A 27,972-nucleotide genomic window follows, 5' to 3' on the forward strand; every position below is an offset into this window, starting at 1 on the left:
AAACAGTGTCAGACTTTGTTTTTTTGGGCTCCAAAATCACTGCAGATGCTGATTGCAGCCATGAAATTAAAAGACGCTTGCTCCTTGGAAGGAAAGTTATGACCAACCTTGATAGTATATTAAAAAGCAGAGACATTACTTTGCCGACCAAGGTCCGTCTAGTCAAGGCAATGGTTTTTCCCGTGGTCATGTATGGATGTGAGAGTTGGACTGTGAAGAAAGCTGATCGCCGAAGAATCGATGCTTTTGAACTGTGGTGTTGGAGAAGACTCTTGAGAGTCCCTTATACTGCAAGGAGATCCAACCAGTCCATTCTAAAGGAGATCAATCCTGGATGTTCATTGGAGGGACTGATGCTAAAGCTGAAACTCCAATACTTTGGCCACCTCATGAGACGAGTTGACTCACTGGAAAAGACTCTGATGCTGGGAAAGGTTGGGGGCGGGAGGAGAAGGGGACGACGGAGAATGAGATGGCTGGATGGCATCACCGATTCTGTGGACATGAGTTTGAGTGAACTCCGGGAGTTGGTGATGGACAGGGAGGCCTGGCGTGCTGTGATTCATGGGGTCGCGGAGAGTCGGACACGACTGAGCGACTGAACTGATTGCCTAAGCAAAACAATGGGCACTGGCAAAGTGAGATCTAATTGCTACCCTGCTGTTGATTCCCTCTATGATTCTGGATAGATCGCTAGCCTGCCCACCTTCCTTCTGTTCTCACAACTGAGTTGGTAATCAGCAATCTTCTCTTCCCAGACTATTAGGTCCTGGCCTTTTTATGGTGTCACATGTTTCAGTGGCTTGTGCTGTTTTTATTTCAGGGGAGGAGGAGTACTTGCTAATTCCATAAGAGTGTTGTGAAAATTAATTAGTTATTGTTCACAAAGTACTTTGAAGATTAAAAGCCCAGAATAAATGCTTATTATTGTTTTAAGTACTCCAAGGGCATAGCTGGACAGGCAGGAGAATGTATTTCCCAGAGATGAAAGGATTATGCAACTTAGAAAACTGTAGTGTAGGATTTTAAGGTTGGCAAACAGGTTACTCAGGATTGCGTATGTGGGAATTAACTCTCACCAGAACACAAATGTTCCACCCAAAACCTGGAAGAAAGTCATTTGTTAGAACTAGTGCTGACTTCAAAAGTATGCTAGCCAACATGATTATCATTTCATGATACTGAGTGAGATGGTAAGACGAGTTTCTCAGGTAGAGATGAAAGGAAACAGAAAGGTAACTCCAGGGCTCTGAGGAGCGAATGCTAGTGCAGAGCTCTCAGAACCCTACTTGAGGATGGGGTGCAGAGCTCTCAGAACCCCACAGGAGTCCTGGCTGACTGGAATCATGCTCGGTCAAGCTCAGCATACTCAGCAGGGTTCTAGCTGAGGTCAGAGCCATACCGTAGAACCTGAAAATGCATATCTAATCTTGAACAATGTTGGAAGAGTTTAGTTTGGTATAACTTTTTTGGAAGAGAAGATGATAAGAATTACCCAAAGTCTTCAAAGGGTACATATCCTTTACCATCAGTTTCATTCCTAGGAATTCACCTTTAGGAATATTTATCGGTTTACTTGTGTAGCAATGATACCTGCAAAAATTTGAACAATGCAAATGTTCAATAATAAGGGATTGATAAAGTAATGGTTCAAACATAAAATTAAATGTTATTTTGGAGATTAATCCTTTATCAGTTGCTTCATTTGCTATTATTTTCTCCCATTCTGAAGGCTGTCTTTTCACCTTACTTATAGTTTCCTTTGCTGTGCAGAAGCTTTTGATTTTAATTAGGTCCCATTTGTTTATTTTTGCTTTTATTTCCACTATTCTGGGAGGTGGGTCTTGGAGGATCCTGCTGTGATTTATGTCGGAGAGTGTTTTGCCTACGTTCTCCTCTAGGAGTTTTATAGAATCTGGTCTTACATTTAGCTCCCTAATCCATTTTGAGTTTATTATTGTGTATGGTGTTAGGAAGTGTTCTAGTTTCATTCTTTTACAAGTGGCTGACCCGTTTTCCCAGCACCACTTGTTAAAGAGACTGTCTTTTCTCCATTTTATATTCTTGCCTCCTTTGTCAAAGATAAGGTGTCCATAGGTGTGTGGATTTATCTCTGGGCTTTCTATTTTGTTCCATTGATCTATATTTCTGTCTTTCTGCCAGTACCATACTTTCTTGATGACTGTGGCTTTGTAGTAGAGCCTGAAGTCGGGCAGGTTAATTCCCCCAGTTCCATTCTTCTTCCTCAAGATTGCTTTGGCTATTCGAGGTTTTTTGTATTTCCATACAAATTGTGAGATTATTTGTTCTAGTTCTGTGAAAAATATTGTTGGTAGTTTGATAGGGATTGCATTGAATATATAAATTACTTTGGGTAGTATACTCATTTTTACAATATTTATTCTTCCAATCCATGAACACGGTATATTTCTCCATTTATTAGTGTCCTCTTTGATTACTTTCACTAGTGTTTTATAGTTTTCTATGTACAAGTCTTTTGTTTCCTTAGGTAGATATATTCCTAAGTATTTAATTCTTTTTGTTGCAACAGTGAATGGAATAGTTTCCTTAATTTCTCTTTCTATTTTCTCATTATTAGTATATAGGAATGCAAGGGATTTCTGTGTGTTGATTTTATATCCTGCAACTTTCCTGGATTCATTGATTAGCTCTAGTAGTTTTCTGGTAGAGTCTTTAGGGTTTTCTGTGTAGAGGATCATGTCATCAGCGAACAGTGAAAGCTTTACTTCTTCTTTTCCAATTTGTATTCCTTTTATGTCTTTTTCTGCTCTGAATGCTGTAGCCAAAACTTCCAGAACTATGCTGAATAGTAGTGGTGAGAGTGGGCACCCTTGTCTTGTTCCTAACTTTAGGGGAAATGCTTTCAGTTTTTCACCATTGAGGATAATGTTTGCTGTGGGTTTGTCATATATAGCTTTTATTGTGTTGAGGTATGTCCCTTCTATTCCCACTTTCTGGAAGGTTTTGATCATAAATGGATGTTGAATTTTGTCGAAGGCTTTCTCTGCATTTATTGAGATAATCATATGATTTTTATTTTTCAGTTTGTGAATGTGGTGTATTACGTTGATTGATTTGCAGATATTGAAGAATCCTTGCATTCCTGGGATAAAGCCCACTTGGTCATGATGTATGATCTTCTTAATGTGTTGTTGGATTCTGATTGCTAGAATTTTGTTAAGGATTTTTGCATCTATGTTCATCAGTGATACTGGCCTGTAGTTTTCTTTTTTTGTGGGATCTTTACCAGGTTTTGGGATTAGGGTGATGGTGGCCTCATAGAATGAGTTTGGAAGTTTCCCTTCCTCAGCAATTATCTGGAAGAGTTTGAGTAGAATAGGTGTTAGCTCTTCTCTAAATTTTTGGTAGAATTCGGCTGTGAAGCTGTCTGGACCTGGGCTTTTGTTTGCCGGAAGATTTCTGATTACAGCCTCTAGTTCCGTGCTTGTGATGGGTCTATTCAAATTTTCTATTTAATATACAAGCAGCTCCTGCAGCTCAATTCCAGAAAAATAAATGACCCAATCGAAAAATGGGCCAAAGAACTAAACAGACATTTCTCCAAAGAAGACATACAGATGGCTAACAAACACATGAAAAAATGCTCAACATCCCTCATAATCAGAGAAATGCAAATCAAAACCACAATGAGATACCATTTCACACCAGTCAGAATGGCTGCTATCCAAAAGTCTACATGCAACAAATGCTGGAGAGGGTGTGGAGAAAAGGGAACCCTCTTACACTGCTGGGGGGAATGCAAACCAGTACAGCCACTATGGAGAATAATGTGGAGATTCCTCAAAAAACTGGAAATAGAACTGCCATATGATCCAGCAATCACACTCCTGGGCATACACACTGGGGAAACCAGAATTGAAAGAGACACATGTAGTCCAATGTTCATTGCAGCACTGTTTATAATAGCCAGGACATGGAAGCAACCTAGATGTCCATCTGCAGATGAGTGGATAAGAAAGCTTTGGTACATATACACAATGGAGTATTACTCAGCCATTAAAAAGAATGCATTTGAATCAGTTCTAATGAGGTGGATGAAACTGGAGCCTATTATACAGACTGAAGTAAGCCAGAAAGAAAAACACCAATACAGTGTACTAACGCATATATATGGAATTTAGAAAGATGCAAATAATAACTCTGTATATGAGACAGCAAAAGAGACACAGATGTATAGATCAGTCTTTGGGACTCTGTGGGAGAGGGTGAGGGTGGGATGATTTGGGAGAATGGCATTGAAACACGTATGTTGTCATATGTGAAACGAATCACCAGTTCAGGGTCGATGCATGTTACAGGATGCTCGGGGCTGCTATGCAGGGATGACCCAGAGGGAGGATAAACGGAGGAGGGAGGTGGGAGGGGAGGTTCAGGAAGGGGAACTCATGTACCCCCAGGGCGGATTCATGTCAATGTATGGCAAAACCAACCAATATAATATTGTAAAATAATTAGCCTCCAATAAAAAAAAAGAGAAAAAAAAATTAAATGTTATAAAGTTATTAACAATGAGATTCTAGAGTGTTAATAAGAAAACATATCCAGCTGACAAAAAGGCAGCTGTGTAACATAAAAACACTACTATATGTAAGATACATAACTAATAAGGATCTGCTGTATAATATATGGAACTCATGTCAATACTCTGTAAAGACCTAAATGGAAAAAGAATCTAAAAGAGTAGATATATGTATATGTATAACCGAATCACTTTGCTGTACAGCAGAAACTAACACAACATTGTAAATCAACTGTACTCCAATAAAAATTAAAAAAGAAAGCCAGCTATAACTACAATATATATCATGATGAAGAGACTTTGAAGCATTTTCATTTTCTTGTCTGCTTATCTGTATTTCCTAATTTCTCTAAGTATTTATCACTTTTATTTTTATTTTTTTTTTTTTTTAATATTTTTATTGAAATCTTATGAATAAATTTAATAAAAGAAGAACAAAACATAAATTTTGAAAACTATACAACATTGTTGACAGAAATTATAATTTAAAAAATCTTTCTTACAGAAAAAGAAAATATACATTCTGCCTGCAATGCAGGAGACCCTGGTTTGACTCCTGGGGCGGGAAGATCCCATGAAGAAGGGATATGTTACCCACTCCAGTATACTTGGGCTTCCTTTGTGGCTCAGCTGGTAAAGAATCTGCCCACAATGTGGGAGACCTGGGTTTGATCCCTGGATTGGGAAGATCCCCTGGAGAAGAGAAAGGCTACTCACTGCAGTATTCTGGCCTGGAGAATTCCATGGACTGTATAGTCCATGGGGTCGCAAAGCGTCGGATACAACTGAACAACTTTCACTTTCACATCAGCATTCACACGGAAGGAAATATACAATATAATAAGACTATAATATTGGTACAAAATCTTTGAAAAGATCCAAAACAGATATAAGAGGGAGAAATGAATGATAGGCTAGTGTTTATCTCATACTTTATCTGTCTTCTTCTTGGCCTCAATTTTCTCTGAAACTTTCTGTGATGTGGTTTGTCCCCAGGAGTCTGCGTGAGACTTTCCCCAGGTCTTTATCCAGAATTCATTGGCTCCCCCACTGCCCAAGCTGAGGCTTGAGATACTGCAGATCTACCCTGCATCCACTGAAAGCACAAACTAGCAGTATGGGGAAGTTAGTGCCCTGTGGGCAGAATATTTGACCAATGGAAGACAGGAGCCAGTGGATATAGTCTTCTCTTCTTTCCCTGGATACACTGCCCTAAGATGGAGTAGCTCATACACTTTTCTGAAGTGAAATATAAAGATGAGCAATCAATATCACTCCATACACAGAAGCGGACAGCTCCATAAAGCACTCTCTTATTTGACTCTTTCCTCCTGCTCTGGCCCATTTCTGCTTTTCCTCACTTTTGCTTCCCTATATTATACTCCCCAAGAAAGTGGCAGCACCCAGGCCTTGCCTTGGGCTCTGTTTTCTGGGGAACATCAAACTAAAACACATTATGAGAGATACATAGACAAAGCAGCACTGGATTTCAAAGATACTTTGCCATTTATTCAATCAAACTTAAAATAATATTGAATTTAATTCTTATAACAACTTTTATAATTGAACAAACCTTGGGCAATTTGAGAACTTTGCCCAAATTCACGGAGCTAGGAACTTGAATTCAGTTCAGTTCAGTTCAGTTCAGTCGCTCAGTCGTGTCTGACTCTCTGCGACCCCATGAATCACAGCACGCCAGGCCTCCCTGTCCATCACCAACTCCTGGAGTTCATTCAAACTCATGTCCACAGAGTCAGTGATGCCATCCAGCCATCTCATTCTCTGTCGTCCCCTTCTCCTCCCGCCCCCAACCTTTCCTAGCATCAGAATCTTTTCCAGTGAGTCAACTCATCGCATGAGGTGGCCAAAGTATTGGAGTTTCAGCTTTAGCATCAGTCCTTCCAATGAACACCCAGGATTGATCTCCTTTAGAATGGACTGGTTGGATCTCCTTGCAGTGCAAGGGACTCTCAAGAGTCTTCTCCAGCACCACAGTTCAAAAGCATCGATTCTTCGGCGATCAGCTTTCTTCACAGTCCAACTCTCACATCCATACATGACCATGGGAAAAACCATTGCCTTGACTAGATGGACCTTTGTTGGAAAAGTAATGTCTATGCTTTTTAATATGCTATCTAGGTTGGTCGTAACTTTCCTTCCAAGGAGTAAGCGTCTTTTAATTTCATGGCTGCAATCAGCATCTGCAGTGATTTTGGAGACGAAAAAATAAAGTCTGACACTGTTTCCACTGTTTCCCCATCTATTTCCCATGAAGTGATGGGACCAGATGCCATGGTCTTTATTTTCTGAATGTTGAGCTTCAAGCCAACCTTTTCACTCTCCTCTTTCACTTTCATCAAGAGGCTTTTGAGTTCCTCTTCACTTTCTGCCATAAGGGTAGTGTCATCTGCATATCTGAGGTTATTGAGATTTCTCCCAGCAATCTTGATTCCAGCTTGTGCTTCTTCCAGCCCAGCGTTCCTCATGATGTACTTTGCATATAAGTTAAATAAGCAACGTGACAATATACAGCCTTGACGTACTCCTTTTCCTACTTGGAACCAGACTGTTGTTCCATGTCCAGTTCTGACTGTTGCTTCCTGACCTGCATACAGGTTTCTCAAGAGGCAGGTCAGGTGGTCTGGTATTCACATCTCTTTCAGAATTTTCCACAGTTTCTTCTGATCCACACAGTCAAAGGCTTTGGTATAGTCAATGAAGCAGAAATAGATGTTTTTCTGGAACTCTCTTGCTTTCTCCATGATCCAGTGGATGTTGGCAATTTGATCTCTGGTGCCTCTGCCTTTTCTAAAACCTGCTTGAACATCTGGAAGTTCACAGTTCACATATTGCTGACACCTGGCTTGGAGAATTTTGAGCATGACTTTACTAGCGTGTGAGATGAATGCAATTGTGTGGTAGTTTGAGCATTCTTTGGCATTGCCTTTCTTTGGGATTGGAATGAAGACTGACCTTTTCCAGTCCTGTGGCCACTGCTGAGTTTTCCAAATTTGCTGACATATTGAGTGCAGCACTTTCACAGCATCATCTTTCAGGATTTGAAATAGCTCAACTGGAATTCCATCACCTCCACTAGCTTTGTTCCTAGTGATGCTTTCTAAGGCCCACTTGACTTCACATTCCAAGATGTCTGGCTCTAGGTCAGTGATCACGTTATCGTGATTATCTTGGTCATGAAGATCTTTTTTGTACAGTTCTTCTGTGTATTCTTGCCACCTCTTCTTAATATCTTCTGCTTCTGTTAGGTTCATACCATTTCTGTCCTTTATCAAGCCCATCTTTGCATGAAATGTTCCCTTGGAATCTCTAATTTTCTTGAAGAGGTCTCTTGTTTTTCCTATTCTGTTGTTTTCCTCTATTTCTTTGCATTGATCACTGAGGAAGGCTCTCTTATCTTTCCTTGGTATTCTTTGGAACTCTGCATTCAGATGCTTATATCTTTTCTTTTCTCCTTTGCTTTTCTCTTCTCTTCTTTTCACAGCTATTTGTAAGGCCTCCTCAGACAGCCATTTTGCTTTTTTGCATTTCTTTTCCATGGGGATGGTCTTGGTCCCTGTCTCCTGAACAATGTCATGAACCTCCGTCCAGAGTTCATCAGGCACTCTTTCTATCAGATCTAGTCCCTTAAATCTATTTCTCACTTCCACTGTATAATCATAAGGGATTTGATTGAGGTCATATCTGAATGGTCTAGTGGTTTTCCCTACTTTCTTTAAGTCTGAATTTGGCAATAAGGAGTCCATGATCTGGGCCACAGTCAGCTCCTGGTCTTGTTTTTGAATTAGGAGTGTCTAATACCAAATGTGATATCCCTTGTGCAACACGGTATACATGGTCTAGAAACACAGCCTACAGAAGAATCTTCAGTGATGCTTCTTATCTCAAGGATTAGAGTCAGGCTAAGTAACCACACCCAGAACATATGAAACATGAAACATAAAGGATGGGTTTTTAGTAAAACGTAACATTATGTAACACAGACTATAATGGCTATCAAATTAAAAAATAAAAGAGAAATTCCAGAGGCCGGAAGAAGTCTCTGACAGGGAAGACATTACACCAAAGCTGAATCTTGAAGTGGGAGCATAATTTAAGATGAAAGAAAGAGGGGAGTGAAGATGAAGCAATTCATGTTTGAGATTACAGCAAAGGGTATAGGGTGACATGTGGGTCAACTGGGAGAGGGAGTTCAGAACAAAAGGAAAATGACTAGTGGTGGGGTTTAGTAGACCTGGTTCCTGAAGAGCCAAGTTATTGCTAGCTCTTGAAAGCAAGTAGAGGAATATATGTTTGTTACACAGGGAAAGGGAGCCATTCATCCCTTCTGAGCAGGAGAAAGGTAAGATAATGCTGTGGATGGAATGATTTTATAGGAAGAAAAATATAAAGACAAGGAGATTTGCCTATTGTGTTAGAGTCACAAAATGTTCTAATATTTTGCTTGGTAGATGCAAGAATTCTGTGTTTATAAATTAAACACATACACAAATCTAGTGCAATTACGGAAGGGCATATCATGAAAATATGGCCTAGAATGCTCTAGAGTCCTCCCTTGTAAGAATGTATCCTCCTATAACAAAAATTTAATGTTAGCTAATGAACTTAAAAGACGCTTGTTTCTTGGAAGAAAAGCTATGACAAACCTAGACAACATATTAAAAACCAGAACATTACTTTGCTGACAAAGATCCATCTAGTCAAGGCTATGGTTTTTCCAGTGGTCATGTATGGATGTGAGAGTTGGACCATAAAGAAAGCTGAGAAGTGAAAAACTGATGCTTTTGAACTGAGGTGCTGGAGAAGACTCTTGAGAGTCCCTTGGACTGCAAGGAGATCCAACCCATCAATCCTAAGGGAAATCAGTCCTGAATATTTATCAGAAGGACTGATGTTGAAGCTGAAACTCCAATACTTTGGCCACCTGATGGGAAGAACTGACTCATTGGAAAAGACCCTGATGCTGGGAAAGATTGAAGGCAGGAGGAGAAGGGGACGACAAAGGATGAGACAGTTGGATGGCATCAACCAATGATGGACATGAGTTTGAGCAAGCTCTGGGAATTGGTGATGGACAGGGATGCCTGGTGTGCTGCAGTCCATGGTGTCACAAAGAGTCAAACACGACTGAGCAACTGAACTGAACTGAAGACCATGAAAACAGAGAGCATTTATTTAATAGTTACTATGTCCTGGGCTTTGTGCCAAGTTCTTGACATGTCATTAATCCTTAAAACCCTTTTATGATTTCCCATATCCACTTGGGGAACTAATGTTGAGAGAGGTTCATTAATTTGTCCGTATTTAGAGTCTAGCAAATATGATAAGAGTCAGAATTCCAACTTGATTTGTTTAACTCCTTAGTTGAAATTCTCTCTATCTTTTTGGGAGTTAGGTGCCTAAAGCCCTTCCCCTGGGAAGGTTTGAGTTACCTAAGACATAAAAGGGACAATTATTCTTCACAAGCATCCATGTCAACTAATTCAAATTTAAGAACTTCTCAGGTTAGGAGGCTCTTAGAAGTCTCAGTATCAATCTAGTTGGTTGACAAATTCCTCAGCTAAGTCGATTTGGCATTGAGGAAATTTAATTCAGAGCAATTTCCCATCACTCATAGACTACATTAAAATTAAATCATGAAATTTGCCAACATACTTATGCTGACATACCTGTTCATGATGGAGAGAAATAAAAGCCCCATGGAAAGAAAATTCCAGGAAATACAAAATGGGAAGCAGTGACACCCCTTACGAAAATGGGTCAGTTTTTTCCCATGGAAAGAACCTGTTGTTCTAATAAAAAGGAGTATAAGGAAAACAAATAAAACTTGGAGGTGTTGTTTTTTTTTTTTTAATATAGATTAAGGACTATCAAGGGCTCCATTGAACCCGTTTGAGTAGATTTTGTGCTCAGAAAAGCTGGGTGGCTGCCTTCCTGGTACAATTTGAGTGGTTCTGGGAAAGATTTCACAATCTTATAGAATATAGTCATACATTCATAATCACAGGTGCTTGCAATTTCAGCAATTAGGTATTCCTTTCTGTCTTCAAATAAAGGCTTTGGGGCTTTACAAGTTACTTATTAAAATACAAATACCCTTGGGAGGCATAACACCTTGGATTCTTTTCAAATAATATGTTGAAGAACATTCAATTTAATTCAGCTCATTTCAGTTCACTTGACTTTGATTCATAAGAGCCCCTACTAAGTGCAAGGCCCTTTTCTGGATTTTAATTGTGGAAGGAAAAGATGAATCAGTTAAGTTTCAGTCTTCTGCAAACTTCCCAAAGGGACAGACAATGAATACTTTTAGCCTTGTGGGCTTACATGGTCTTTAACCTAATACTCAATTCTGTCATTTGTAGCTAGAATGCATCAATCAAATCAATATGACTGTGTTTCAATAAAACTATTTTCTAAACAGTCTGTGAGCTGGATGCTAACTGCTGTTCCAGATGCTTACAATAGGGCAGGGGTTTACTTAATTCCATCCTTTGATGAATAACACCCCAAGAGGAATTCATAGGACGTAGGCTTTGACTGGAAAGATTATTGGAATCACCTGGAAATTTTCTTAAAAATATAAATGCCTGATACCCCTGCTCAGATTCAGGGATTCAAATAGAATTGGCCTGGGGGTATTCAAATTCAAATTGAATTGGTCTCTGGGATTTTTCAATGATCATCAAAGTTTGAGAAACACTGCTATAGGTAGGGACAACACCTGGAAAACTGTTCTAGCTGCAGAGGCTCCAGCAGCAGTACAGGGCTGGGAGAGTGGAGGTTTGCAAAGGTGCCTCAGTTCTCTGGGAAAAGGACATTAATGTGAAGGCTTTCCTAGCCTGAAGAACTCGAAAGAAATTTAGGAATATTCATTATACTGATAGAAAGATCAGTAACTGGCAATAAGCTGTTTTATAAAATCAGAACAGCCTGTATCAATCTGGACCTGGAAATTACTGCAACCCAATCCTTGCTATAGGCCCAGATATATAATATCTTTATTCAGATTCTACCTACGTTAATTTCCAAGGACTGCTGTAACAAATTACCACAAACTGTGGCTTAAAACACCAGAAGTTTATTCTCTCAATTTTTGTTTATTTATTTTATTTTTGGCAGTGGTGGGTTTTCCTTGCTGTGCATGGGGGGGCTTCCTCTAGTTGCAGCGAGTTGGGGGCTACTGTCGAGTTGTAGTGTGCAGGCTTCTCTTTGTGGTGGGGCTTCTCTTGTTGTGGAGCACAGACTGTAGGGTGTGTGGGTTTCAGTAGTTGTGGCATGTGAGCTCTAGAGCACGAGCTCAGTAGTTGAGGTGCATGGGCTTAGTTCCTGCTTGGCGTGTGGGATTTTCCTGGACAAAGGATTGAACCCATGTCTCCTGCATTGGCAGGCAGATTCTTTACCACTGAGCCACCAGGAAAGCCCCTATTCTCTCAGCTTTGGGGACTTCAAGTCTGAAGTCAAAGTGTCAACAGAGTTATGCTTTCTCTGAAAGCTCTAGAAGAGAAGATTTTACCTCCCTTTCTCCTAATTTCTAGTGGTTTCCACAATTCTGGGTGTTTTTTTTGGCTTACAGGTATAGCACTCTAGTTTCCTGTCATCACCTAGTTCTTGTCTCTGCATTTGTCCGTGTCTCTTCTCCTCTTAGGAGGACACCAGTCATATTATAGTAGGGGCTCACTCTGCAACGGAGCCAGACTGTACAGAGCGTTCCCAGGACAGACTCCACACCCCCACCCCATGTCCTCTGCCTACCTCCTGTCTGTAGAAAAACTTTAACCACCTAGGTCTTCCCCCAAGTTCCAAAGAAAAAAATTAATCAGAGAAGTGAGAAAATACAAAGAGAAGGGAAGAGTCAAGCAAGACAAAATAATAATAATTTAGCTATTAAACAAAAGTTAACATACCTCAGTGTTCATTGCAGTGTATTTACAATAACCAAGACATGGAAGTAACCTAAATGTCCATCGTCAGAAGAATGGATAAAGAAGATGTGGAATACCTCTCAGTCATTGAAAAGAATGATATAATGCCATTTGCAGCAACATGGATGGACCTAGGGATTATCATACGAAGTGAAGCAAGTCAGAGAGAGAAAGAGAAATATCATGTATTATCACTCATATGTGGAATCAGACAAAAGATACATGTGAACATATTTACAAAATGGACTCACAGACTCAGAGAATGAACTTATGGTTATCAGGTGAAGGTTGAGGGGGTAGGGATAGATTGGGGTTTGAGACTGACAAATACATACTTCTATATTTAAAATAGATAACCAATAAGAACCTACTGTATAGAACAGGTAACTCTGCTCAATATTATGTAATAAATTAAATGGAAAAAGAATTTGAAAAAGAATAGATACACATACATGTATAACTGAATCACTTTGTTGTATACTTGAAATTAACACATTATTAATCAACTATATTCCAATAAAAAAATCTAAAAAAGGCATGCAACAGTAAAACTATATATAAACAACAGCAACTCCCCCACCCCAAGCCCCCAAAGTCAAAAACCTTTAGTTTCTCCTCAAGGACTTTAGATATTATCCTGAGCCCTTTGAGCTATTTTACAGACCTTGAAACCCCCACCAGTTGGATGAAGTTAACTGTATGCTGCCCACAAACACATAGATCCTAGGCAAGTGAAGCCAGAAAGCTGATGATGTTAACTCCCAATTACCTCACTAAAAGCCAATCAGAAGAATGTCCATGAACTGATCATGCATGCCAATCCCTCTCTCTCACCCTGTCTTTAAAAATCTTTCCCTGAAAGCCATCTGGGAGTTTTAGTCTTTTGAGAACCAGCTACTTGGACTCCTTGCTTGGTGTCCTGCAGTAAACACTGTGCTTTCCTTTACCACAAGCCAGTGTCAGTGGACTGGCTTTATTGCACGCTGGTGAGTGGACCTGTTTTGTTTGGTAACAACTCTGCTCCACTATGACCTTATTTTATCTTACATCCTAATTAGGTCGTATTCACTGGTATCAAGTGTTGGGGGGGCACTCTCACATGGACATTCACATTATCCTTGTGTTCGAAGGGCAGAGGTACATTTGTACAGAGGGACAATTGGAAGAAATTTAGGACTTGAATCTTAGGGCAGAGTTTGTAGTTTCATTGATAAAATGAAGAAATGAAGCTTCGTTGATAAAATAAAGTCAATTCTTCATTGATGAAATCAATTCTTCATTGACTAAGAATCCAGAAAATGATAATTCGGAAATGTGAAGAGGTTTTTCTAATGGAAAAGCTCTATAAAATTCAAAATATGATATGTAAATTTAAACTAAGTAAAAAAATTAAAGTGTAACGTGTGTGTCTCTGTGTGTGTGTGTGCGGTCTGGATTTAATAAAGAGGCAAGCTCCAGACACATTTGTGGCCTCTATAGTAGCTATGAGGAGAAGGCAATGGCACCCCACTCCAGTACTTTTGCCTGGAAAATCCCATGGACAGAGGAGCCTGGTGGGCTGCAGTCCATGGGGTCGCAACTGAGCGACTTCAGTTTCACTTTTCACTTTCATGCATTGGAGAAGGAAATGGCAACCCACTCCAGTGTTCTTGCCTGGAGAATCCCAGGGATGGCGGAGCCTGGTGGGCTGCCATCTATGGGGTTGCATAGAGTCGGACACGACTGAAGCGACTTAGCAGCAGCAGCAGCAGCAGCATAGTAGCCATGAATCCTCACTCTATAGGTCAAGGTTCTCGCTGCCATTACTGTCTATTAAATCACAAACCACCAGAATCTTGGGTGCCCCCTAATCACTCTGGGAGAGAAGTTGTGGTTTGGAAAGGCGTTGTCCCTTTAATTTGTAGCGAGGCACGAAGACAGCCTATTCACATCTTGCCAGTTTTCTTGCAAAGAGGGTTGGCTCCTCTGGATAAATCTCCTGCCTCTTTATTTTCTCAACCTAAATGAAACATCAGACACATCACCTCAAGCCTTGAACATGCTCAGTACCAAGCAAGAAAGGGCATGGCACAGTCAAAAATGGGAAGAACTGGTGCCCGAATTGGATAAGACATTGTGTCTCAGTGTCCTCATCTGTAATCTGCGGATAAGAGTACCGATACCTCAGACTCACTGTGAGTGGTCATTAATACAAGATGTACACTTGGCACAAAGTCAGTGGTCAATCATATTAATACAGCATTGGGACAAAAGTTGGCATTTTAATTTCCAGCAGATCAAAACCAGCATCAGGACAATTTGTGTTAGGGTAATGAAAGGAGCAGAAGACACACTGTAGGATTCCAAAATAGCTCCTTAAAGAGATCAGAATGGACAGAAAAATAATGCTGCCAAGACAGAGGAAATCTCTCTCTGGAGTACCGTCCCCATGAATGCAATAGTGAGGGACAGCTATTGTCCCAGTGGGTGACTGACCTAGATGGCTAGAGTCCAATTCCCTCTCTCTCCATTGGGCAAACACTTGCTGATAGGACTGCTTATGAAGGGCATTAGATGCACCCCCAGAATAAGGTCTACTTCTAGGAAAGTAAGAAGGGAGGGTGGAAGGTACCATTGCAAGTATGCTGAACGACCTGGAGCTTAATTTGCACTTGAAAGAGGTTCTCTTTGGCAAAGGAAGTACTCTTTAGCGAGGAGTACCATGAAGTTGGAATAGTCTGGGAGAACCGAAAATTAACCCAAGTGTCATGGAGAGTATTCAAAAGGCAAGGAACAAAGTCTGTGTTTGTTTATTTCCCCTCTGTTTGCTCCCTCTCTAAACTCCTTTAGAAACCTTTGCTCTCTTTGCCCCTTTCTCAGGTTGCTAGTCCATGCCACCTCCTTCTCCCACTTAGAGACTGGATTCAGGCAGTGATGTGGAGGGGTTATAGGGTTTTCTACATAGGAAAATGAGACCAGATGATATATTCAAGGAGATGACATCTCATGTGAGTGTGTGTGTGTGTGTTGGGGGTGATGCATAGAGTGTTTTGAAGGCTGTTATTAGATACAATGAATCAGGAATAAGGACTCTCACCCAGCAACAGAAGATGGGTATCTGGACTATGAATTAGTATCAGATTGGCTTCCCCCCTCAGCCTCCTTCTATTCTACCCTTCCTAGTGGGTAAAACCAGGAGTGTATTAATTGTGGGGTAATTAAAATGCTGTGTGTAGAAGGGTCAGATTAAAGGGTGGTAAGTCGAATTAGCAGGTGTCTATTTCAAAATGCAGGTGAGCTGTCAGCCCTGAAGCAGTTGGGAACAGAAAGCCAAGCTATTGCCAACCAATGATGCATGTTAATCCTTATTTCCTTTTTCTGTCCTAAAATTTGGAAGCAAACCCAGCCTAATGTACAGCAGGAGGCCATATGGCAAAGGGAACTATTTTGATTTCTTTTGTTATGGAATCCCATAGACAACTGGAATTGGTCATGCAAATCTGAAAAATGACAAGTTGTTACTGAGAAGTAAAGCAAATATACTCATATAGTTGATTCAGATCTTAAGATGATTAGGAGTGAGTATTTGCCTTGAGAGCAAATTGTGACCTGGTAAGTATTAGGGGATTATATCTTCTTAACTGGTTGGGAGAATTTCTTGTTAAAAGTATTACACAACACTTGTAGAAATAAAGTCATATTTTGAGTCTTCAAATTCTCCTGTACCATGAAAACACAAAATTTCATTACAAGTCAGCTCTGGGAAGGGTACTTGGCAAGGCACTGGAGTAAAGAAAAGCAGCAAATATACATGAACAGCATAGAGGCCAAGAGTGGTGAGTGGCACAGCAAGCAGTGTGAGTGAAATTGTTCTTCATCCAGCGAACGGAGAGAAGGCTCTCATCTGGAGACCAGGAAAGGCTTTTTAAGAAAATGATATTTGCATTAGACTTCAGTGATGAGAAATGGAGGTTGAGGGGAGACTAGGACTTATAGATGAAGAACAGAGAAATAAAAAGAAGCATGGACTGTAATTTGTAAATGCTGCACAGTCTTTTGGACAAAATACAGGCAAAGGCAGATTGCCGTGTCAGTGTTTCTTAATCCTGGTTGTGCATTAAAACCCCTGGGGAGCTTTTAAACTCCCAGTGACCAGATCACATTCTAGACCAACTGAATCAGAAACTCAAGAGGCAGGGCCTAGGCATCAGTAATTTTATTTTTTAACACACCCCAGGTGATTCCAATGTGCTGGCAAGGTGAAGAATCTGGGTATAGCTGATAATGAACTACAAACAAGGTCCCAGATTCTCTTCTCACTTAGTACAGCCAGGAGAGAAACTTTTCACCGGAGAAAAGGTACATGAAAAAAAAAATTGGCCCTTTGACATATTTTGACTAATTTATCTTGAGAAGCCTTATTAATGATTTCCTTGTTCATCTCAGAAGAGATTATGGGAAGAGCAATAGAGAAAACAAAGACTAGAAAAGGAGACTGTGGCCAAATCATGGAAGATCTTAATGCCAGACTATGGAGCATGAGTTTTTCTCTAACTGAAGTATGACTGAAAAAAAATAAAGTATTTAATTGAAGTATTATAGGAAAGTTATGACCAAACTGGACAGCATATTAAAAAGCAGAGACATTACTTTGCCAACAAAGGTCCGTCTAGTCAAGGCTATGGTTTTTCCAGTAGTCATGTATGGATGTGAGAGTTGGACTATAAAGAAAGATGAGTGCCGAAGAATTAATGCTTTTGAACTGTGGTGTTGGAGAAGACTCTTGAGAGTCCCTTGGACTGCAAGGAGATACAACCAGTCCATCCTAAAGGAGATCAGGGTGTTCATTGGAAGGACTGATGTTGAAGCTGAACCTCCAATATTTTGGCCACCTGATACGAAGAGCTAACTCATTTGAAAAGACCCTGATGTTGGGAAAGATTGAGGGCAGGAGGAGAAGGGGACAACAGAGGATGAGATGGTTGGATGGCATCACTGACTCGGTGGACATGAGTTTGAGCAAGCTCCAGGAGTTGGTGATCGTCAGGGAGGCCTGGCATGCTGCGGTTCATGGGGTCGCAGAGTCAGACACAACTGAGTGACTGAACCGAACTGAATGTTGTGTAAGTTACAGTGTATAATATAGCATACAGTGTACAATATAGTGATTCACAATTTTTAAAGGTCATACTAAAATTATAATTATTAGAAAATATTTGCTATATTCCTACCCCTATATCATTCCCCCCGCCCACTCCCCACTGGAGTTTATTCTCCATATCTGTGAGCCAAGAAGCATGGCTTTTATTCAATGGTCAATAGGCAACACTGAAAGATTAAGAATGATTTAACAGTCATAGACACGGTGAAAGGTATTTTTATGTTAGGTGTTAGTAGGTTTGAAGCAATAGAGGGAGAGGGCCAATTAGGAGATTACAGAGTATTTGAAGCAGGAGAGGTTGAGGCCACGATTGCTCAATAGCTTTGAGAATGGAAAGCAGGTAAATACGAAATATTGGGAAATAGGGCTGACAGAACTCATGTGGTAAAACTTCTTCTCCTTCCCTTCCTCTGACTGAGGGAGAAACCTGAGAGTTATAAGCGTGTCATGTACCTTCTAAAGAAGCCAAAAGTGAGCTGGGGCAAAAGCCACTTTAATCAAGGGATAATTTAACAGGAGTAAGGAGGAAGGCATTGCATTGGGAGGGTGTGAATTTCTCACAGCTGTTGAGTGGCTGGGTTTTCTGAGGAATTTCAGTTTGGGGGATGTTTGGCTGTATTTGATTTTAGATTAGCTTGCGGGAAAAAGTAGAGTCGTAGCTTGGGGTTACCTTCCCACTTCAGTGGGAGTGCCCTTTAACCACTTTTCCTGGAGCAAAAGGAAAGAAAAGTTCCATGGTATAGTATGGTATGAGACTCATTGGAGGGGTTCCAGAAGGCAGGTGTGTTTAGAGTATTAAAGTTTACAAAGAGGTCAAAGTGAGGAGCCCCAGTGACAGCAGGTTGTGGTGTTAATGTGCAAAGACGGGTTAGTACAGCAGGCCTGAGACTGCTATTTTTAGGACCAGCTTACAAGGTTGGTCTATGCTGGCATTTGGGTTCCTACATTTTAGGAAGGTTCTCCCCATTCCCTAACTGATAGAGGTGGCTGTCTGTGCCTAAAGGGTTTGTGGACTGTGGGTGGTGCTAAACCCTGGCTTGCCTCCTTTGAGTCTGGAACTCTCAAGGCAAAGGGTATCTAACAGACCCGCCTCCAATAAAAAAAACTTGGATCCTAAGTCTCTAATGAACTTTCCTACTAGATGACATTTCACACAAGTTGCTGGTTTTGCTTTGTGTCCTTCTGCTGTAATAAATCATAGCTGTGACTACACATCAGGTCCCATGAACCTTCCTAGTGAATCATCAAACCCACAGGTAGTTTTGTGGATCCTTGACATAAAAAGAATGAGGAAAATTTAAGATCAGTTTAGTCAGAAAACCCAGAAGATCTTGAACTAGCAAATTTTTAATAGCTGATGTGGGTCTATGCCTTTGAAAAGTCAAAAGGAGAGAGATTTGAATTGAAATTGTTTATCCAAACATTCTTATTATGATGGCAACTAATTTTTTTAAACTTCCTTTGCATGTGTGCTCAGTCACTTTAGTCACGTCTGACTCTTTTCTACCTTATGGATTGTAGCCCGCCAGGCTCCTCTGTCCATGGGGATTCTCCAGGCAAGAATACTGGAGTGGGTTGCCATGCCCTCCTCCAGAGGATCTTCCTAACCCAGGGATAGATCCCGCATCTCTTGCCTCCTGCATTGACAGGTGGGTTCTTTACCACTAGCACCACCTGGGAAAGCCCCAGTGAAAGGTGAACACAGTGAAAAAAACAAGTCACAAAAATGAAATTTACACCTCAACATAATAAAGATTGTTTATTACACAGTTGGTGAGAATGAGAATGTAATTTGGTGCAACCACTCTGAAGAACAGTATGGAGTTTCCTTAATAAGCTAAAAATAGAGTTACCATATGATCCTGCAATCCCAGGTATGTATCTGCAAAAACTATAATTCAGAACTATAATTCAAAAAGAAACATGTCCCCCAATGTATATAGCAGCATTATTTACAACTGCCAAGACACAGAAGCAACTTAAATATCCATCAATAAGTGAATGGATAAAGAAGATGTGTTTTATAACACACAATGGAACACTACTCAGCCATAAAATTGAATGAAATGATGACATTTGAAGCAATATAGGTGGACCTAAGTTAGACAGAGGAAGAGAAATATCATGATATCACTTATACATGGAATTTAAAAAAATGATACAAAGGAACTTATTTACAAAATAGGAATAGTCTCATATACAAAGAAAACAAACTTGTGGTTACCAAAGGGGAAAGCGGGGTTGAGGGGCTAAATTAAGGATTTGGGATAAACAGATACACACTACTATATTTAAAACAGATGAGCAACAAGGACTACTGTATAGCACAGAAAACTATATGTTTTGTAATAATCAAGTGAAAAGGTTGGCTTGAAGCTCAACATTCAGAAAACAAAGACCATGGCATCTGGTCCCATCCCTTCATGGGAAATAGATGGGGAAACAGTGGAAACAGTGTCAGACTTTATTTTTTGGGCTCCAAAATCACTGCAGATGCTGATTGCAGCCATGAAATTAAAAGACGCTTACTCGTTGGAAGGAAGGTTATGACCAACCTGGATAGTGTATTAAAAAGCAGAGACATTACTTTGTCAACAAAGGTCCGTCTAGTCAAGGCTATTGTTTTTCCTGTGGTCATGTATGGATGTGAGAGTTGGACTGTGAAGAAAGCTGATCGCCAAAGAATTGATGCTTTTGAACTGTGGTGCTGGAGAAGACTCTTGAGAGTCCCTTGGACTGCAAGGAGATCCAACCAGTCCATTCTAAAGGAGACCAGTCCTGGGTGTTCATTGGAAGGACTGATGCTAAAGCTGAAACTCCAATACTTTGGCTACCTCATGCGAAGAGTTGACTCATTGAAAAAGACTCTGATGCTGGGAGGGATTGGGGGCAGGAGGAGAAGGGGATAACAGAGAATGAGATGGCTGGATGGCATCACCGACTTGATGGAAATGAGTTTGAGTGAACTCTGGGAGTTGGTGATGGACAGGGAGGCCTGGCGTGCTGTGATTCATGGGGTCGCAAAGAGTCGGACACGACTGAGCGACTGAACTGAACTGAACTGAGCCACATACAAATGGCCTGAACCACACTATCTATCACTATTTTTTGTTTTTCTTCTCTTTTTTAAATGGTGTCCATTTTCATTAGATCAACAATAATAACAATAACCATTTTGGGAGTGATAAATTTTGACATACACTGTCTTCCTACAGCCGAACTTCATAATCACTTTGCAGGGAAAGGAGCGGAGGCAGTAATATCCTTGCTTGACATCTGAAACCACCAGGACTTAGAGACTCAGTGCACTGCCTAAGGTCTCACCACCTGGACTAAGAATTGCTCAGTCTTAATCCTCAGTCTCAGGTTTCAGATGCTTTTCCCACTATCCCTCATTGCTTTTACTGGGCACCTGACATGCGGACGTGTGGTGAACACAGCTGGTAATGTGTGGAGTAGTCAAGTGAACTTACTTCAAGGCAATAGGGTAATCAGTCAGGATTGACCCAAATAGACATCGCTTTCTACTCGCATAAGCAGCAGGTTAGAACATGGGCAGGGAGCCCAGAATGTGTCTCCTCGCAGGCAGACAGACAGGAATCTCTCTGGAGACTGGCCAGGAGCCCAGAAGGTCTCCCAGAGGGTCAAGAGGGCTGCCAGGAGGAATCTGTAATGCTTCCATTTTAGGTTTAAAGGACATTATAGTCACAGCAGGCCTATCTCATGCCGTACGTGATACTGACACAAATACACATATATCGGCTTCTGTGTAGAGAGATGGTGTCTTGCTGTGAAGACTGAATCTACAGGCACTTCTCTAGTTTTAACTTTCAGTCAAACCAATCAACATTACCAGTCCACAGCGTATGTGGGATGATAGATACTTCCAGATCTTTGCTGATTGCCCTCGCCAGGTAATTAATTTGGGCATAAGTCATGGTTGGGCTGCTCTGCCACTGCATGTTCAGGTTTTTCCCACGGTCGACTGTGTCAGACAGAGGTTGCTAATTGCCTACCCCATATTATTTTCTCCCCTCCTTCAGTCATAGAACTCTGGTTTTATAGAGGACAGCCAGGGTACAATTAAATGACTATTTTCCACACTTGGCCTTGCAGGTAAGATTGGCTGTATGAGGCTGCTTTGGTTAATGAAAGGCTAGCAAAAGTATTCTGTAGACCTTTGGGGATGTTTCCTTAAAGGCAAGTGATATGACCTGCCTTCCTGCTGCCTGGAATGTGAATGTGATGGCTGGATCTCTAGAAGCCATCTTGTAAGCCTTGACAGGGGCAACATTCCAGGAACTGAGGAGTGGAAGATAGGAATTGGAGCCACTGAAATCTCTGTGGAGGTTCCATAACAGTTCTGGACTGCTGATTTCCAGACTAACTTTATTTGTGAGAGACATAAGCTTTTATCTTGTTTAAGCCACCATTATTTGGAAGTTTTGTTACATTGCAGTGGGAACTTAATGCTGAGTGACACATAGATGGGCACATGACACAGAACAGATCTAAAATGCGGTAAAAATGAAAGTGAAAAAGATTTTAAAAATCTAAGGAAAGAAAAGAAGTTTGAAGTGGTATAACAACAAAACAAGAAAACATAAGCAAACCATGCAGTTGGATAATATTAAATTCTGCTATTTTTCTATTATTTCTATTCCTTCTTGCAATAGTGTCCTAGTTGTAGAAATTATACAGAAAGAATAAAGTGTCAAATTACTGGCTTCAGAGGTTTGTGTAGGCTTTTAAGAGTCTATAGAAGGGCCTGTAATATATACTTTTAAATTACTCAGTTTTTTTTATTGTGGAGAATTTAAACTTAAAAGTAGGCAGAGTAGCATAGTAAGCCCCCTATACTCATCACCCCACCTCAGTGACCATCAGTCCATGGTTAATCTTGTTCCATCCATACTTCTATTCACTTCTCCCTTTTTATTAATTTTGAAATAAACCTTAAATTTTGGAATAATTTTAGGTTTTTAGAAAAGTTATAAAGATAGCACAGAGAATTTCCACATACCATTTGTTCCACATACCATCCTACGTTGTTCTGTTGTTAATATCTAAAATTACCTGTTACATTTGTAAGCTATTTAATTGGGTTTATGGGAATCCTGAGAAGTGATGTCAAAGTCTCAAGAGTGTGTGTGTATGTAAATTTGGGGGAATCCAGAAGCTGCAGACTTTGTGCTTGCTTGCACAGTGTAGTTTGTGGAAGCCTTACTCTCTTATAAGCCTCAAGATTGGTCTGGCACTGGAGCAGCTGGTATTAGCATGACAGCATATCAATGACCAATGCAGGGAGGCCCAAAGACAGCCCTATCTAAGTCCTATCGCTCCAGAGTAGTGCAGAAGTGGTGGTGTGAATTCCTGGATTCCTGGATTGGGCCTAGAAGTGCCGAGATAACTAGACTGTGGGCCAGAGGAGGTATTGTGGTTGGATGAGAACAGTAGAGAACACTTCATGTCCAGATGGGAAACCTACAACCAAGCAGGGGCTGATGAGATTGAGTTTGATATGAGAACCAGACAATGGAAATTAGATACCTATGGCTTAGGGGAGAAAGGGAGAAGAGGCACAGAGAGCCTAGCCCTGAATCTGATCAGCTATTACCCAGAAGACTAAGTTATTTTCTTTTTCTGTGTACAATGGAAAGAAATTTAGCTCAGGAACTTACATTTTCACATATGAGCAGAAAACCTTCATCTCCCCAATGCAAGATTACATTCTGGTAAAGAAATCTGTCTGCAATGCAGGAGACCTGGGTTCAATCCCTGTGTTGGGAAGATCCCCTGAAGGAGGGCATGGCAACCCATTCTAATATTCTTGCCTGGAGAATCCCCATGGACTGAGGAGCCTGGTGGGCTATAATCCATGGGGTTGCAGGCTCTGACACAACTGAGCAACTAAGCACAGTAAACTGATTTCAGTTACATAGACATGAATTAGGTCAGATTACTGCCCATACAGGACTGTAAATTTAAATCTCTATATAAATATAAGTGGCTCAATGTTTGAAAGGAAGGGAGTCAGACAGACTCCTTGAGCTGGTAGCTCTGCTCTCCAGAAAGTAGGAAAAGAATGGGATGACTCTCTAGCTGTAGTGGGCGGAGGTTGGGGTGGAACATGAGGGGCTTCCATTTAGGGTTATGACTGCCTCTCCTCTCAGAAGTTTTTGTCAAACCCATTACAATGTTATGAGGCTATAACTCTGACTGTGAATTGGTACCAGCCTGAAAAGCCCCTAGTCCTCTCTCTGCTCTTGATTAGGTAAAAATGCTCTTAAATGACACTGTCAGACTTCACCTCCGAAATCAGGCCTCCCCAAATCCTGTGAGTGTATGTTAGGAGGGATGTCAGTTCACCCTAAAATATGTGTTGGGAGCAACTGGATTTATTCTTAACTGTTTACGATAGTCTGAATGTCTGTGTCTCCTCAAATTTCATTATGTTGAGACCTAATCTCCAGTGTGACAGTGTTTGGAGATGGGGCCTTTGGTAGGTGATTGGGTTGCAAGGGTGGAGCCCTTGTGAATGGGGTTCAGTTCAGTTCAGTTCAGTCACTCAGTTGTGTCCGACTCTTTGCAACCCCATGAATCACAGCACGCCAGGCCTCCCTGTCCATCACCAACTCCCGGAGTTCACTCAAACTCATGTCCATCGAGTCGGTGATGCCATCCAGCCATCTCATCCTCTGTCGTCCTCGTCTCCTCCAGCCCCCAACCTTTCCCAGCATCAGAGTCTTTTCCAGTGAGTCAACTCGTCGCATGAGGTGGCCAAAGTATTGCAGTTTCAGCTTTAGCATCAGTCCCTCCAATGAACATCCAGGATTGATCTCCTTTAGAATGGACTGGTTGGATCTCCTTGCAGTCCAAGGGACTCTCAAGAGTCTTCTCCAACACCACAGTTCAAAAGCATCAATTCTTCGGTGATCAGCTTTCTTCACAGTCCAACTCTCACATCCATACATGACCATGGGAAAAACCATAGCCTTGACTAGACGGACCTTTGTTGGCAAAGTAAGGTCTGACAAAATTTGGTCCACTGGAGAAGGGAATGGCAAACACTTCAGTATACTTGCCTTGAGAACCCCATGAACAATATCAAAAGGCAAAATGTTAGGATACTGAATGAGGAATTCCCCAGGTCGGTAGGTGCCCAGTATGCTACTGGAGATCAGTGCAGAAATAACTCCAGAAAGAATGAAGGGATGGAGCCAAAGCAAAACAAATACCCAGTTGTGGATGTGACTGGTGATAGAAGCAAGGTCCGATGCTGTGAAGAGCAATATTGCATAGGAACCTGGAATGTTAGGTCCATGAATCAAGGCAAATTGGAAGTGGTCAAACAGGAGATGGCAAGAGTGAACGTCGACATTCTAGGAATCAGTGAATTAAAATGGACTGGAATGGGTGAATTTAACTCAGATGACCATTATATCTACTACTGTGGGCAGGAATCCCTTAGAAGAAATGGAGTAGCCATCATGGTCAAAAAAAGAATCCGAAATGCAGTACTTGGATGCAATCTTAAAAATGACAGAATGATTTCTGTTCGTTTCCAAGGCAAACCATTCAGTATTACAGTAATCCAAGTCTATGCCCCAACCAGTAATGCTGAAGAACCCGAAGTTGAATGGTTCTATGAAGACCTTCAAGACCTTTTAGAAGTAACACCCAAAAAAGATGTCCTTTTCATTATAGTGGACTGGAATGCAAAAGTAGGAAGTCAAGAAACACCTGGAGTAACACGCAAATTTGGCCTTGGAGCACGGAATGAAGCAGGGCAAAGGCTAATAGAGTTTTGCCAAGAGAACACACTGGTCATAGCAAACACCCTCTTCCAACAACACAAGAGAAGACTCTACACATGGACATCACCAGATGGTCAACACCGAAATCAGATTGATTATATTCTTTGCAGCCAAAGATGGAGAAGCTCTATACAGTTAGCAAAAACAAGACCAGGAGCTGACTGTGGCTCAGAACATGAACTCCTTATTGCCAAATTCAGACTTACATTGAAGAAAGTAGGGCAAACCACTAGACCATTCAGATATGACCTAAATCAAATCCCTTATGATTATACAGTGAATGGGATTAGCGACCTTATAAAAGAGACTGCAGAGGGCTTCCTTGCCCTTCTGCTATGTGAGGACACTGCAAGGAGGAGGCCCTCAGCAGACCTTAAATCTGCCAACATCCTGATTTTGGATCTCTCAGCCTCCCTAATAGTGATTAAATAAATGTTTGTTGCTTAAATAAATTGTTGCTACCCAGTCTATGGCATTTTGTTACAGCAGCCCAAACGGACTAAGATACTATTACTTGCAATGTTCATATGGGTGGATTATCTTTTATTTTTCTAGGCTCTATCTTCCTACCTAGTGAATGAAGGGAATTTGGACTAAATACTGTACAGGCTGTATCATGAATACAAAGTCTCAGTTATTTGCCTCACCTACAGCTGCCATGTTAAATAAAGTAGCCCAAGGTGCTCTTTCTTACATAGATGCTATAGCTTATTCCATATGAAATTTGAGTAAAAGCAAACCTTTCCCTCAGGTTAGATTAAGTTCAGTTCAGTCGCTCAGTCGTGTCCGAGTCTCCACAACCCCATGAATCACAGCACGCCAGGCCTCCCTGTCCATCACCAACTCCCGGAGTTCACTCAAACTCATGTCCATCCAGTCGGTGATGCCATCCAGCCATCTCATTCTCTTTCGTCCTCTTCTCCTCCTGCCCCCAATCGCTCCCGGCATCAGAGTCTTTTCCAGTGAGTCAACTTGTCGCATGAGGTGGCCAAAGTATTGGAGTTTCAGCTTTAGCATCAGTCCTTCCAATGAACACCAAGGACTGATCTCCTTTAGAATGGACTGGTTGGATCTCCTTGCAGTCCAAGAGACTCTCAAGAGTCTTCTCCAACACCACAGTTCAAAAGCATCAATTCTTCGGCAATCAGCTTTCTTCACAGTCCAACTCTCACATCCATACATGACCACGGGAAAAACCATTGCCTTGACTAGACGCACCTTTGTTGGCAAAGCAATGTCTCTGCTTTTTAATATACTACCAAGGTTGGTCATAACTTTCCTTCCAACGAGTAAGCGTCTTTTAATTTCATGATTGTAATCAGCATCTGCAGTGATTTTGGAGCCCAAAAAAATAAAGTCTGACACTGTTTCCACCGTTTTCCCATCTATTTCTCATGAAGTGATGGGACCAGATGCCATGATGTTAATTTTCTGAATGTTGAGCTTCAAGCCAACCTTTTCACTCTCCTCTTTCACTTTCATCAAGAGGCTTTTGAGTTACTCTTCACTTTCTGCCATGAGGGTGGTGTCATCTGTATATCTGAGGTTATTGATATTTCTCCCAGCAATCTTGATTTCAGCTTGTGCTTCTTCCAGCCCAGCGTTCCTCATGATGTACTCTGCATATAAGTTAAATAAGCAAGGTGACAATATACAGCCTTGACGTACGCCTTTTCCTATTTGGGACCAGTCTGTTGTTCCATGTCAGTTCTGACTGTTGCTTCCTGACCTGCATACAGGTTTCTCAAGAGGCAGGTCAGGTGGTCTGGTATTCCCATCTCTTTCAGAATGTTCCACAGTTTATTGTGATCCACACAGTCAAAGGCTTTGGCATAGTCAATGAAGCAGAAATAGATGTTTTTCTAAAACTCTCTTGCTTTCTCCATGATCCAGCGGATGTTGGCAATTTGATCTCTGGTGCCTCTGCCTTTTCTAAAACCTGCTTGAACATCTGGGAGTTCACGGTTCACATATTGCTGAAGCCTGGCTTGGAGAATTTTGAGCATGACTTTACTAGCGTGTGAGATGAATGCAATTGTGTGGTAGTTTGAGCATTCTTTGGCATTGCCTTTCTTTGGGATTGGAATGAAGACTGACCTTTTCCAGTCCTGGGGCCACTGCTGAGTTTTCCAAATTTGCTGGCATATTGAGTGCAGCACTTTCACAGCATCATCTTTTAAGATTTGGAATAGCTCAACTGGAATTCCATCACCTCCACTAGCTTTAACAGAGAGCTATTGCTTTGTATGTTTAGCCTTCACTTCTTGTTGAGAAACTTCTTTTTCCCTTCACTCTAACCATGGAGGTCTCATTGGACTTTGTACTCCTATTCCTAGACTATCTGGCCATGGGAATGATCACATGGCTCAGACCAACTGAGGAATATTTCCTTGAGAATTTTTAAATTTGTCTTTTATTCACAACTAGATAAAGTACTTTCTTCTTAGGTGGCAGAGATAGAAAGATATAAAATATTGGTTGTCAGAGTTTCAAACTCAAGGTAAAACTTGG

This window comes from Moschus berezovskii, chromosome 8, assembly GCF_049115385.1.
Source record: "Moschus berezovskii isolate FMDL1 chromosome 8, NW_MosBer_1.0, whole genome shotgun sequence".
NCBI lineage: Eukaryota > Metazoa > Chordata > Mammalia > Artiodactyla > Moschidae > Moschus > Moschus berezovskii.